The sequence below is a fragment of the Thamnophis elegans genome, chromosome 2 (genome assembly GCF_009769535.1).
Source record: "Thamnophis elegans isolate rThaEle1 chromosome 2, rThaEle1.pri, whole genome shotgun sequence".
NCBI classification, from domain to species: domain Eukaryota; kingdom Metazoa; phylum Chordata; class Lepidosauria; order Squamata; family Colubridae; genus Thamnophis; species Thamnophis elegans.
Genome location: NC_045542.1, coordinates 101,523,321 through 101,537,695, shown reverse-complemented (window position 1 = coordinate 101,537,695; position 14,375 = coordinate 101,523,321). Strand labels below are relative to the sequence as shown.

At 40.2% G+C, this 14,375-nt stretch overlaps 1 long non-coding RNA gene across 1 annotated transcript in view; it reads right to left on the bottom strand.

Annotated features, from left to right (window-relative positions):
- Nucleotides 1–3,018: 3,018 nt before the first annotated feature.
- LOC116503061 overlaps nucleotides 3,019–14,375 on the bottom strand; it is a 45,407-nt gene continuing 34,050 nt past the window's right edge. Inside the window, exon 4 of the long non-coding RNA XR_004254647.1 lies at nucleotides 3,019–3,398. This is a non-coding gene — a long non-coding RNA (uncharacterized LOC116503061). The remainder of the gene's footprint in view (nucleotides 3,399–14,375) is intronic.

The window sequence follows — 14,375 nt, the reverse complement described above, 5'->3', positions numbered from 1 at the left end:
CTTGTGACAAAGAAGATAACATGATCTTATCTCCACCTAATCCATACTTTTTTAAAAAACTATTTTTTAAAAAAAAAATAGTTAAAGCAGCACTTGATTTTTGACAAACCACCAATTTTTTTTCTGAATTGGAAACCCCAGTTATTTTATTTATGTTCCATCATCAGGTTGAGAAATAAAATTGCAGCTATTTTTTTTTAATGTGGAAATAGCATTAATCTTTCCCTGGCAAGTAAGGACTCCAAGAATATGATATATAGATGGATGGCATCAGCGTTTGATATATACTGATGGTTAAAGAGACCAAGCCTTGAGCTGGAATCGCTCAATTTACAGGTGGCTTCCCAGAGATGCTTCTGTCTTTCCAGTTCAATTCCCCATGCTAGGTAATGAATTTTTAAAAAATTAGTTAAAGCAGTAATTATTGAGATTAGGTAGCTAAGCCATCTTTAAGATTCAAAAGTTATAGTATAAATACTTACAGTCTTTTAGTTACTGCAGTTAGGACTCGTAACTCAGTCATTCAGTGAAACAGTTGCTAAGTGAAACTTTGACTGTGCTCAACGGTCTTACTTTTGCTTTCCTTTCCTTTAAAGGTAAAGGTTCACCTCACACATATGTGCTGCTAGTAGTTCCCAATTCTAGGGGGCAGTGCTCATCTCCGTTTCAAAGCCAAAGAGCCAGCGCTGTCTGAAGATATCTCGGTGGCTGTGTGCCTGGCATGACTAAATGCCAAATGCGCACAGAACGCTGTTTCCTTCCCACCAAAAGTGGTCCCTATTTTTCTACTTGCATTTTTACATGCTTTCGAACTGCTAGGTTGGCAGAAGCTGGGACAAGTAACGGGAGCTCACTCCATTTTGCGGGATTCAAACCACTGAACTGTTGACCTTTCTGATTGACAAGCTCAGCATCTTAGCCACTGACCCACTGCATCCCTTCCTTTGTTTTACACACCTGCAAAGATTGTAAATGTGAGGGTTAGCTGTAAAGTTTTTCTTCCCATCAGTGTTGTCACCCTGAATAGTTTCAAATTGAAACAAAGCACATCTGTAGATATCAATAGTGCAAGGAAAGAAAAACAATTCTACACAAAATAGCCAAGCTGAGGCATTTCCAATCATTTGGTCAGAGTATATAACTTACCATAAGAACTTATAAATATTCTTGTCTGTGAAGAAGGGAAGGCAATAGAGAGCTGAAGAAGCTTTTTGGATGAGAAGCGAAACGTCTTCCAAGAAAAACCGAAAGTCCACTTGCCTCTTGGAAAAAACAAACACCTTTGGAATAACTATGACCGGAATAAGTGAGAATCTCTGTAGATAATAGGGTGGCTATTGGGTTCTAAAGAGAGAGAGAGAGAAAGAAAGTGATCTATTTTGCAAAGCCCTCTGATGCCATCTTGTGATGAAATACTTAACTGCAGCTTTGTTTCATCTTGAATAAATATAAAGAAGTACAGTTGCAATAGCAATAGCACTTAGACTTATATATTGCTTCATAGTGCTTTACAGCCCTCTCTAAATGGTTTACAAAGTCAGCATATTTTACCCAACAATCCGAGTCCTCATTTTACCAACCTCGGAAGGATGGAAGGCTGAGTCAACCTTGAGCCTGGTGAGATTTGATCTGCCAAATTGCAGGCAGTTGGCAGTCAGCAGAAGTAGTTGGCAGTACTGCACTCTAACCACTGGGCCACCATGGTTCAATGCTTCAATTTGCATTGAAGCCATAAAGTGTTTGTGGGCTTCAGTATAACCTTGTTAACAGAAATGCAGGAAAGGGAACAGAGTCCATGACGAGTACAAGTCAGCAGATGAGGTTGTTCACCAGCCTTTCAACAGACTTTGCTTGCAGATCGGAAGTGAATTTGCAACTTCCTAGGGCTTCCTATGAGGGTCTGTCCAGGATAGAAGGGCAGCTGTTTTACAGTTGTTCAGGCAGCTAAACTAATCTGACAGTGGAAGCTGGGTCTCTTAATTAAAGCAGTGAGAGTCAGATGTAGCTAAAGAAGCTGTGCAAAAGAGCCACTCTTTTCTCCACGGTCTGTTGAGCATACTCCCAAAAGGGTCTCCCACAGGAGATCCTGCATTTCAGTCATTAGTTCTTAAGTATCTGGAGAGAGAGAGAGAGAGAGCTTTGGTGACATCTACGGCATCCTTCAGAGGTATCACAGCGTTGCTCTTTGGATACATACATGTCACACCTTGCCCTCTCATGGCTGGAATATGATGTTGTTTTAATGTCACCTGCAAGAGAAATGTTGATTTCCTTAAAGTTTTCAAATGTTCTGTGCAAAATCTAACTAGTCTAGAGCTGGTGCGCCTTCTAATTGTTCTGCCAAGATAGGATTCACTGATATTTAAAGAGCCTTAGCCAGAAGAGATGTCCAGGCTTACATACCCAGTGTAGAAATATTGGAAAGAGCAGGTACATCGTCCTGAAAATCAGCCAGCAAAAACATTGGAGAGGTGTATGTGTGCCTAAATATCTGCTGCCCCTATGTTCCTGTTCTGACCCCCTCCTCCGTCCAGTAACGAAAGCTGAGACACGCTTAATGAGAATGTCCTTTAATAGCAAGTCCAGACTCTCGGTGGCTGAAAGCCAAGTAAACAAACAGATAAGGACCTTGGCAGCAAGTCCGACAAACCTTGGCAGCAATGCAAACAAACTCTGGCAGCAATCCAGCCTGCCAAGTTAGTTTCTCTTTAGTCCAAGCATTGACTTCTGCAAGAAGGGCGTGGCACAAGCAGTCTCTTTTATAGTCTGGAGAGGAGCCTAATGACCATCAGCTGAGCGTAATTACCTCCTGTAATTACGTAGTTGTTCTTGATGCCGAGTAGCTCTTTGATGGCGTGCCTCCGGAACAACTCACTGTTGGTTTCTGGATCATTCTCCCTTGTCTCCTCCCCACTGATCCAAGGCTCAGGTGCCACCTGGTGGCCAACCAGTCTCTCTGCGCCCTGCTCAGAGTCAGAACCCTGTCCAGGGTCCTCCACATCCTCCAGGGCCGACTCAGGGCCCCTCGCTGTCGGAGTCGGGTGGCAGCTCCAACGGCTCCTGCTGGGCCACAACAGTTCCACAACAATTATGTTGCCTTTTCTTAGAGAAGAAAGAAATACGGGTAGCAGTAGTATTTTTTTATATATAAAACTTACATACTATAGTTAGAGACCTTGATTAGAATGAAGGCAAAATTGATTTCCAGATGGCTTTATTGTGGGTGATGATTGGCTCTTCTCCTTCCAGAGTCACTCACTGTAGAGTCCCTCTAGACTTGCAGGGGTGTCAAACTGGGGGCCGGATGCATCAGGCGCAGGCCACACCCACTCCAACTCCATGAAGGGAGAAAAACATCACGATAAGTCATGTGACAGTAACATGACGCTAGCCGTGCTCTAGAGATAGATGAAAAAACATACTGTTTTCATCAAAGCAATGAAACATGATCTTGCTATATACCAGACTACTGACTTCTACATCATTAACTTAAAAAAAAGATAAGTGAATAATAATGGGGCCTTTTAACCAATTCCTTGATTAAATTTATATGCTCTGATAATTGCCCTTTCAGAATATGGAAAGCCATGTGAGTTCATTATCATTTAATAACCAAAACAAACCCCACCCCAAATAACTTTAATCTTCCTTATCATAGTGCCAAACAGAACTAGGGCAGGGGTTTCTTTTGCAAATGAAGTGTATATTCTCGGCAAACAAGCAAGGACTAAGTCATTAACAGAGCAAATGTATTTTGCAGCTTTTGACATAATTCTTTGATATCCGTTGCTTGCAATTTTCCTAGAGGCATCAGGCTGAGAAGTCTGAGACAGAATAGGTTCAGTATGATCAAAGCCTTGTGTCTTCCAGGTGTCTTGAAACCACAAATCCCTGAATTCCCCAGATAAATTCATGCCTAAAGAGCTTGATCAATGAGATTCTGGGGCTATAACCTCAATTTATCTGGAAACCAACAATTTGAAGCACTACAGTTTTCCTGGAATTTAAGACAGAGCTTTAAATGTGTTGAACTGGACAGAAGCAGCAGTGAGTGAAGAGGCAATGAGAATGTGGTAAATCTTTGGGGAGAGTTCTGAGTTTTGATCTTGCAGTTTAGAATAATATTTAGATATTTTATAAAACTATATTCAACTTATTTAGGAAACCATTCAAAGTTTTGCATGTATCTGATTTCAAAAAGGCAAAAACTGTGTTGCCAATTTTCAGCAAGCGTTTTTGTATTTTACAGATTTGCAGAGAATGAACTCAACTCAAAGCTATTAGGAAACATTCTAATTAGAAATACGTGGATAAAATATTCGCTGATTAGAGATAACTCAGAGAGAGAGAGTCCAGAATAAAAGACTTATGAATAAGAGAGGAAGGATTTTGCAAAAGGCTGGCTCTGAGATAAACTCCACCAATATAGCATTTTATAAAACTGAGGGTTGTGGAAGGGAGGGAAGGAAGGAAGGAAGGAAGGAAGGGTAGTAGCAGCAGTGAGATCTTGATTAACAACATATAAGGAGGAGATCCAAGTGATCTTTTGCCAATGAATTCTGGATATATCCTGAAGGGCAAGATTTTGTTCTATTAATTTCATTTAGGGAGAAAGAGCCGAGGTGGCGCAGTGGGTAGAGTGCAGTACTGCAGGCCACTTCAGCTGACTGCTAGTTCAGCAGTTCAGCGGTTCAAATCTCACCGGCTCAGGGTTGACTCAGCCTTCCATCCTTCCGAGGTGGGTAAAATGAGGACCCGGATTGTTGGGGGCAATGTGCTGACTCTGTAAACCGCTTAGAGAGGGCTGAAAGCTCTATGAAGGGGTATATAAGTCTAACTGCTAACTGCTATTTAGCATTTTGTCTTTGGGGTCTTTGCCTTTCCTTGTTTTTTCTTGTATTTCACTTTTCTCAATGAACTCATTTTTATATTGAAAATTTTGACTTTATTGCTTAAAAAAAAGTAGGGGGGTTTCTTAAAATTTTCCTCTTCTGCATGACTGCATGGCTGCCCAATTATCTCTCGTATTTGAGGATTGGCTTGTTGATGGAAGAGCTAAGAGCTTCCAGGCTTGTCAGATTGAGGTATATCAGCAACCTGCTGCTAGCAAACCATCACAAGTGTATTTTATTGAAAAACACTGGAAAAAAGAATAATTTTCATACAACGACTGCTTCAGCCATTGATTGGCATGATATGACTAAAAGAAGATTATAAATTCTATTCATGTTCCCATTAACATTATCAGAATATAAGAACCAGAACAAAAGCAAAAACACCCTGTTTTTCCATTATAACATAAGTCAATTACCTTTTTTCTTAGTACAGTACATTGAATTATATTTAGCTTCCTTTCCTTGCAAGGTGTTCTGTAAGTGCACATCTGAAAGCTTTCAGTCAAAATTAATTGATAGGAAATCTGCTTTCATGACTGGGCTCTGGATTCAAAGGAGACATGAGAAATATTCCTTGAGTGTCCCATCTAGTTGAAGACTTTTGATTTGGCAGAGTGTGTTTTGAAAGATTGTTCAAAACCCCCATTGTGATTATCAAACGCATTTCTTTTTGTAAATTAATTTGAACTCAGCTCAAGGAAAATGGTTTCCTCTTATATTTATGGAGAAAGTTTTTACCTTATTTATTTATTCATGTATTAAATTGATTTATAGGCCGTCCAATCCCGGAGGACTCTTTACTGTTGTTATTCTGCAGAATTCCAAAGTAGGTGCAGTTTTAATGAATTATAGCTTATAACAACATGTATTCAAAACATTACGCAGGTATTATGTTGACTGAGATTCATAGCAAGGGGGAAAGGAAAATTAATATTTTCCTTCTCTGCTGATGTCCAGACTAAGCCACAAAAACCATTATTTGGCCAGGAGGGGAAGACTTTATCTAATCCTAGGGGAGGATTTACCTCCCAATGCTGATAGCTGGTTTGCAGGAACATTTTTGGTCAAAGAGAAGGAAAAGGTTAAGAATGATTCCATTTACTTTCCTCTTATTCATAGCTACTCTTTGCATTTTATATTTCTGTATAGGTAGAAAACAGAGTAAGAAGGCAAGAAGAAGGAAGGAGGGAGGGAGGGAGGGAGGGAGGGAGGGAAGGAAGAAGGAAGGAAGGAAGGAAGGAAGGAAGGAAGGAAGGAAGGAAGGAAGGAAGGAAGGAAGGGAGGACGGAGGGAGGGGGGCATTTGAATAGACTGTTAAGAAATAGGGTGAATAGATGGTGTGATTCATTTTAAAATAAGCTTTAACTATTATACTTGTATCTGATATAGATAATAAATTATAATAAATTATAAAATTATAATAAATTATTTAGCTTGTGATTTAGCAAATGGAAGTTGGATTTTGAAAAATAATCCCACTTAAGCTCTGTGAAATTTAATTGTTAATAATGAAAGCTTTATTTTATATATATATATATATATATATATATATATATATATATATATATATATATATATATATATATATATATATGCTAATATCTTGTTGCTATTTGCTCAGCCTCTCCTACTATGTGCTGCCTGAAATTGGACAAAGAAGCAGGCCCTGATCGAACAGCAGGTGGCATTCCAAGCTTTCAGCAGTAAATGACTGAACAGCAGGAGTTCTATGTCAAAAAGGAGCATTCAAGAAATTGTTACACAGATCTATGCCAATTCTATCTAGACACTCCAAAACCAATTTAGGGAAGCATCTAAGAAAACCATTAGGGTAAACTCATTAATGTTATCTGTTACAGTCCTCCAAAACTTTAGCAACTCATTCCAACTCTGTTATTCTATTCTATTCATTTCATTGACTACTACCAATCACTCCGTCAGTCCTTCATGCAAACAAACGCACAACTTATTAAGAATTCTGAAATAGAAGGTTGAATTTGGCCTTTGGGGGTTCTTAGCTTTATCATAACAAATTTTGCAGATCTAATCTAACAAATGACTGGTTGCTCTGTCTTGAGATGTTTAATCAACAATAAAATCTTTTGTAACAATTTTACTATATTGTAACAAAGGCAATAAAAGTAGCTGCTTGAAAACCCATTTGAATATTAATTGGTTTACTGAAAAGAATCAAGGCTTGATTTTTTGAAGCTTGAGCTTCCATTGTATATATGCAAAGTGGATGCCTTTAACATGCATCTATTTTTAAAATATAATCTGCAATGTTAAAGTCACACCGAATTTGTTACACATACATAGGCTAATTTCAGTGAACTGAAGTGAGAAGTTCTTGTTGAAGGTTAACACATCCATTTTTTGCCTTAAACCCTATACCTCCTCCAAATCTGCACAGATTCTCCTAGCTTTTTTTTAAAGTCAATTAGCTGTCCCCTTCTTTAAAACTTCCTAAAACTGTTGAAAATGTTTCTTTGGCCTTCTCTTTTTCTAAAAAAAAAAATAAAGTTTTTTATTAAACATTAAAAACATTGGACATAGTGTGACATTTCTGGCATAAACATTTCTGTATAGTGATTAGATCTTATAACAATTACATTTTTTATCCATTACATAGGTGTATGTAGTCAGTCATATTACCTGTCCGTTGATCTTTTATTTTATATAATTACTAATCATATAAATACATATCCAATTTCTACATATCACACACTCTTAATACCATATTTTCCACTTCTTGTCTGTGTTTTTCTGTCCTGGCCTTTCCCCCTCATTTCTAACCATCAGTACCATTTGTCCCTGATTTTGTGATATTCTGTCTCACCCTTGTCTTTGAGTTCTAGTGTCAGTCTGTCCATCTCTGCACATGTCAGTATTTTATTTATTATTTCTTGCTCCAAAGGAGTCTCCTTGTTTTTCCATTTCTGTGCAAAAAACAGTCTTGCCGTCATTAAAATATGCAGCATTAAAAATAGTCCACCTTTGCCATGTTTTGTTTTGTAATCTCTAGTAGAAATAATTCTGGCCTCGACTCCATCCTTTGATTTAGCATCTCTTCCAAATACTTTCTTATCTGGTGCCAAAAAGCCCTAGCTTTCATGCACTCCCACCACATATGGTAGAAGATCCCTAGTGCAGTATTACATTTCCAACAGCGTGGCGATAATTTTTTTGCTAATTTTAGCTAATCTTGTGGGTGGAATGTGCCACCTGTAGAACATCTTGTACAGTACAGTTTTCCTTATACGAGGTGGCTAAAGTTAACTTTCTGTTTCTTTCTCATAAGTCTTGCCAATTGTCCAAATCTATGCTGTAACCAAAGTTCCTACTCCATGTTAACATGGTTTCCTTTACCTTCTCTTCCGATCTTTCTTTGGCCCTCTCTTGTGGCTCTCACAAGTCCTTCTTCAAAGTTTTCTGTCTTTGTGGCTACATGAAAATGGCCTAACCCAAAAATCCAAAAGTCTTTATGGAAAGTTACAGTTCATAGTCTCTTGGAATTCCTTGGAAAGTCATTGCTACTCTATTGTAAATCAACTCAGTACAGATTTTGCTCTCTGATATTCATCACCCTAGTTCACCCAATGAACTCCAAAAGGTGAATCTCCTATTTTAGGTGCCTGAAATTACAGCCTATTCCATCCAGGTTTGCATGGATTGAATGACAAAAATAGCAGCCATGATCACAATGTTCCTGCAATTAAACAACCTGTCTGGTTTGATCCATATTTATTAAGTAGAAGCCTGTGAACAATTCCCTGACTAGTCTCCATTTTGAGCACTCCTTCTAAGCTAGGCCTCATTAGACTTTTTCAATCATTTTTCACTCTCCAAGGTAACCTTGACAAAGTCTTGAACGCCAAGCATATTCTGCAGGAATTTTTGGCTCTCTAACAGTCCCAAGCAAGAATTGGCCAACACCCAACCCTTGAAGCCTTATTCTTAGCCAAGCACAAACTGAGCTGCCAGGGTATCAGGAGCCCAACTTTCTACTACTAAGATGGTGTTTTCTCATTTAATCTGACTTGTATCACAGTAATTCATCAAGACCTTCAGCCACTGTTCTTCTTTAATATAACTTCTGATTTAATCCATGAAGTCTCCTAGGGAGCCAATCAGTTAAAGATTGTGAAGCAGACATTCCAAAGCCAGACTGTAGATCATAGTTAGAGCACTAAGAATGTAATTAAAAAGCTACAACTTCCCTTTTAAAATCAATCTGCAGCCAGAATATTTCCCTCTTAACAGACTTGGCTAGGATTGAAGGCAGAAAATCTACCATGGCTAGACATGCATGACTCTATTGTGTCATGATGGTGCAATGCTGCTTTCATCATCTGATGCTCCCCCTTTTTTGAGAGTGCCTCTCAATAGAAACAGGGACTCCCTACTGGATTCTATGTAGCATGGGTGTCAAACTCGATTGCATCACATGACGTATCATGATGTATCATGACATTTTTTTGCCTTTGCAGAGCCAGGGTGGGTGTGGCCTGCACGTGAAGCTTCTAGCCCATGGGCCACCAGTTTGACAGGCCTGCTATGCAGTAAGGAAGATGACTGACAGTGATGGTCCAGATCCATTGCTAAAACAGAGAGATAAAACAGCAAGTCCAAAATGTCTATGGAGATTCTCAGTCATTAAGGTCATGATTGTCCTAAATGTGCTTTTTTTCTCATTTAAGAAGCTTCTTTAGCTCTGTTGGCTATCCCAACTGAGCCTTCATCAAATCCAGAAAAAGATCTAGTAGACGTTCTTCCATAACAGATCAAAAAGAGAGAGAACTACATATGAAACAACATTGCCATTCCATAAATTGTAGAAATATCTGAAAAGCTCAGGAGGATTTTCAACCAACACAACATATGTACACACTTTAAGGCAGAAGCTTGTCCACCCCAAGGATAAAGCAGAAAGAAACTCAGGAATGTGGTATATGTGGTGCAACGCAATGAGATCTGTGCAGATCTGCCCATTGGGGAAACAAAAAAACTTGTTCACGAACAGATGGCACGACACAAGTGAACAAACCCATCAGGGCAAGATTCAGCAGTCCATCTGCATCTGAAAGACAAAGGTAACTCTTTTGAAGACAGCAAAGTCTACCTTCTGAACCGAGAGGACCATTAGTTTGAAAGAAATAGAGAGGCCATCTGCATTAAAATTGAACAGCCCTCTCTCAACAGAGGGGAAAGGATACGACACCACCTATCTCCTGTCTACAACACAGTCCTTTCAGCAGCCCCACCCATTTGCACTTTAATTCAGGTCACCCCAAAGGTACAGATAAATTACCAAGTGGCCTCAATGACTCTCATAGAGCTAACCACCAACCTTCAGAATGCTAATGATCAGACGACTACAAAGGATATAAATACCTCCATTCCCCACCATTCAGTCAGAACTGAAGAAGCTTCTTGAATGAGAAATGAAACATTTCAAGCAAAACCCAAGAAAGTCCAATTGCCTTTTGAAAAGCACCTTTGGGACAAAGTCTCTAATAGCTTTAAAATACATAATAGCCAATTTCTGGAAGTGCTTAGTGTTAGATCAGGTAATGGATAGGCACACACAGGCTACAGTAACAACAGCTCTTTATTGCAAGTGAGAAACATCCGGCGAGGATGAGTCGGACAGCAGGCCTTTTAAAGGGGGTTGACAGACTCTTCAACCAATAGGATTCAACCTCTGTTCCCGCCAGAACAGAGGACCTTGGTGGAAACCACTGTTGCTAGGGTGAATATCTAACACTTAGAAAGTGAAGCTAATAAACATAGTCTCCTTTACAAAGCACTGTCATAGTTGTGAACAAGATAGCCAATCCTTTTCTCTCCTAGCACTCAAGCCCATGGAAGACCACTATCTTGCAGTTTCCTCATGAGAAGTAGTTGCTGGAGCACATGTGAGCAATTTCTCACTCTCTCCTTATCTGTTCAGGTTCTGAAGAACTGGTTGACTCACTTGTAAGTCTTTGCTATGCTTTCATGGACATACAGTAGAACCTCTGGTCACAACCATAATTCATTCCATAAGTTTGGTGGCAAACCAATTTGGCATGACTTGAACCTAATTTTGGAAATTTGGCGCTTACAAAAAAAATGGCATGTAATTTTTTTGGTCGGAACCCGATTTGGTCGTGGTCAGAAGCGTTCGTGACCAGAGGTTCTACTGTATATTCTGTTTGTCATGACTCCATCAGATGTCTTTTACTATAGCCATTCTTATCGGAGTAGCTTTAGACTCACACATTGTCTTTTACTTAGTCTAATCTACTTTACAAGACTGAGACTGTGTGAATATTCTATGTCTCATGATGGGAGCATCTTTAGAGAGTCACAATCTGAGCTCCAATTGACACTGTCCAGCTGGTAATGAAACTTTGGTGCCTAAGAACAGAATTTGTCTACTGAGCTATTTTCCTCCTGCTGTCCTTGTTTTCCATAAGGGGAATGATGACCTAATGTTAGCAACAAAACCTGAAATTACTACCAGAGCTTGATTCTTATGTTTTCTATGTGACTTGCCAACCAGCCTCCTTCAGATCCTTGCTCACATCCTGTCCTAGGACAGACTGAGCCTTCAGGCTGCTTCTCCTGTGTTAGGTTTGTGTGTCATTGCTTTCTAATTTCAGGCGGTTCCCCATGAGGTCTATATTTATGTTCTGATGTAATTTTTCTGTCAATCCTATTCAGTTCGCCAAGAGGCTATTGACATATTGCAGAAAGTAACAACTTATTAAGTTGTCATCTATACTTACACTTGGCCTAATCATTCATCTCAGCACTGAGCTAAATATACTTCACCCCTTGATCATCATCAACGTAATATAGCAGGGGTGGAATCTCTTATGGAACTTAAAGAAAATGTTCCCTGCTCCCATTTTCATCATGCAGATTTCAATCTTGTGCTTGTTAAATGATAACTGGGAGCACACATATACAAGCAGCATTTTTTTCCAAGTCTATACTGGCACAGCCTTTGCCACTGGAGTATTTACAATGTCATAAGCAATTCTGTGTTTAATTTCATTAAGCAACCACTGAAGAGTCCTTGTTAGCTCTGAGCATTCCTGTGGAGCCAGAATTAATGATGCTTTTAATAGTTGTGTAATCTCTTCTGCCCAGTTGAGCAGCGACCTTCATTCTTCTTTACGGGGAGTATAGGAGGCTGTTTCTTACCAGGTTAGTCTATTGGTCCATCTTGCTGACTATTACCTGCTCAGGTTGGCAGTGGCTTGCTCAGGTGCCAGCCAGAAATCTTTCCTGTCATCTGACCCACTCGACAGGAGGGGCCCGGAAGTGTGAGTTGCATACATGGGTTCCCCCTCTGGGCCACACTCTATTAACCAGGCAGAGATAATCAGGGGAGTGTATTTATCAATGTAAATTATGCATGGGAGAATGCAGCAGCATAGATAAAGATTACCAAAGTGACATGTATTGGGTAATACTGAACCACCTTGGAAAGTTTTAACCTGGGAAAATATAGTGGATATTAGAACAGCCTATGCATCTTGAGGTTGGAAGCTATCTCAGAACTTGGGACATGGGGAGTTCTTAATTAATTCAAGGAATACCAGAGCTGATCCCCTTCTTTAATCAAATCATACCAAGTAGCCTTAAAAAAAGATTATTGTATAAAGAAAAATTCAACACCTGCTTTGTTTCTCCTCAAGATTGTATCTACTTCCTTTCTCAAAGCAATGTAAAGCTGAATTCCACCCAAGGTAGAATAGTAGGACTAGGAGTTGCTGAGAAGTATCACTTGCATCAAATAGAGATGTTAATCAGAGGTGGGTTTCACATAATTTTACCACTGGTTCTCCGTGCACCGAAACTATGAGTGCGAGCGCATGCACGCTTGCTTCATGAGTGCCACGCATGTGCATGGCCTTCCGTGCATGCACTTTGCTCACGCGTGCAGCTTGCACATATGCGCCTGGCTTAGAAAATGTGGCTTAATAGGATGGCATAGATCCAAGCTGGGGGGGGGGTGTGGGGGAAGGCCCACTTGCAGGTTGCCACTACTGGTTCACCCGAACCAGTCCGAACCGGCTGAATACCACCACTGGTATTAATTCTTAGTAGGTGCAAAGGGAGCCACTTTGGGGTAGTGGTTAAAGTGCTGAAGTAGAAATGGCAGAGTCAAGTTTTAGTCTTTCTTTAGGCAGGGTATCCTTATAAAAGTCCTTCCTTCTCAGCCCAAATCACAGTGAGATTCTGGAACAAGCTGGCTGAAAAACAAAAAAACACACAGTGCATCATGTGCTTCACTGTAAGAACTAGGTGAGCACAGGGCAAAAGCCAAGTGGATCCCGAAGCTATGTTGGACACCTGTATGAACACCCACAATTCTTCACAGTTGCAGAAAGCCACACTCTCCAAGATTCCTTGAAAGGAAATCATGAGGATTTAAAACAGGTGTATGTAACTAGAATAGAAACTGACTTTTGACTTGCTAATATTCTAGGAGGCAGGTTGATGTTTATTCAGTGAAAGAATAAATAAGTAATATAAATAAGAGATCGTTCTGATGACATGAACTCTTTCATCAGCTTCTGGACGCAATACCTGCCAAAGGCCTTGCATGAAGAAGATGATGTAAGATTTACAAAAAGTTGTTGCACTGAAGTTGCGATGGTTTTGGTGTGACTATGCTTCCTTTCTTTTATCTGCAAATAAGTAAAGATAGTTTGAATTTCCAGGGTTCTCTCATCCAAAGGAAAACATACACTTTGGCCTACAGCAGTGGTGGGTTGCAGGTGGTACACCCCGGTACGGGCGTAACAGAGCCTGCCCGGACCACTGGGTACCATTCCGGTACGGTGCTCCGGAGGGCCTACCCATCCACCTGAGCTCCTTACCTGTCCTTTAAAGCCTTCAGCACTTCCGCGCACGTGCATGGCGCATACAGAGCCTGTGTGACGCTCTGCCGAGCAGCTGGAGGGCTGCGGAGGCTTGCAGAAGCATTTCTGGCAGCTACAACACATGCATGCCCACATGCACACTGCGCGTGTCCATGTGGGCGACACCGGGCCCAATCTGGTGGAACGAGATCCAGAACCTACCACTGGCCTACAGCCTGGAATCCTAATGGAAATAAAGCAGGTAATGTATATCCGAGTCTTCCTTTCGAAAACGCCAGTAACTTCTCTGGAGATCTCAGAGATCTGGTAACTACAATAATCTTGATTGTGCTCAATCCCATTTAGTGTTCACACAGCTGTAGTATGGCCGGTCCCAGGTTCTCACTGAGATCATTTGTATAAAACAATTTAAAATGGATTTGAGATTGTAAATAAGATATCGGTGGGAGGAATATATATTACAGCAGGTCACTGAGTTGCTTAGCCTTGAATACCATCTAGAGCTGGCTGCCTGGTGCAGGGAAAGCTATATTCTATCAGTCAACTCCAATAAAAAGGCTGTGCTTGGTAGTCACATGAGCAAGGCCAAGAGAGAATT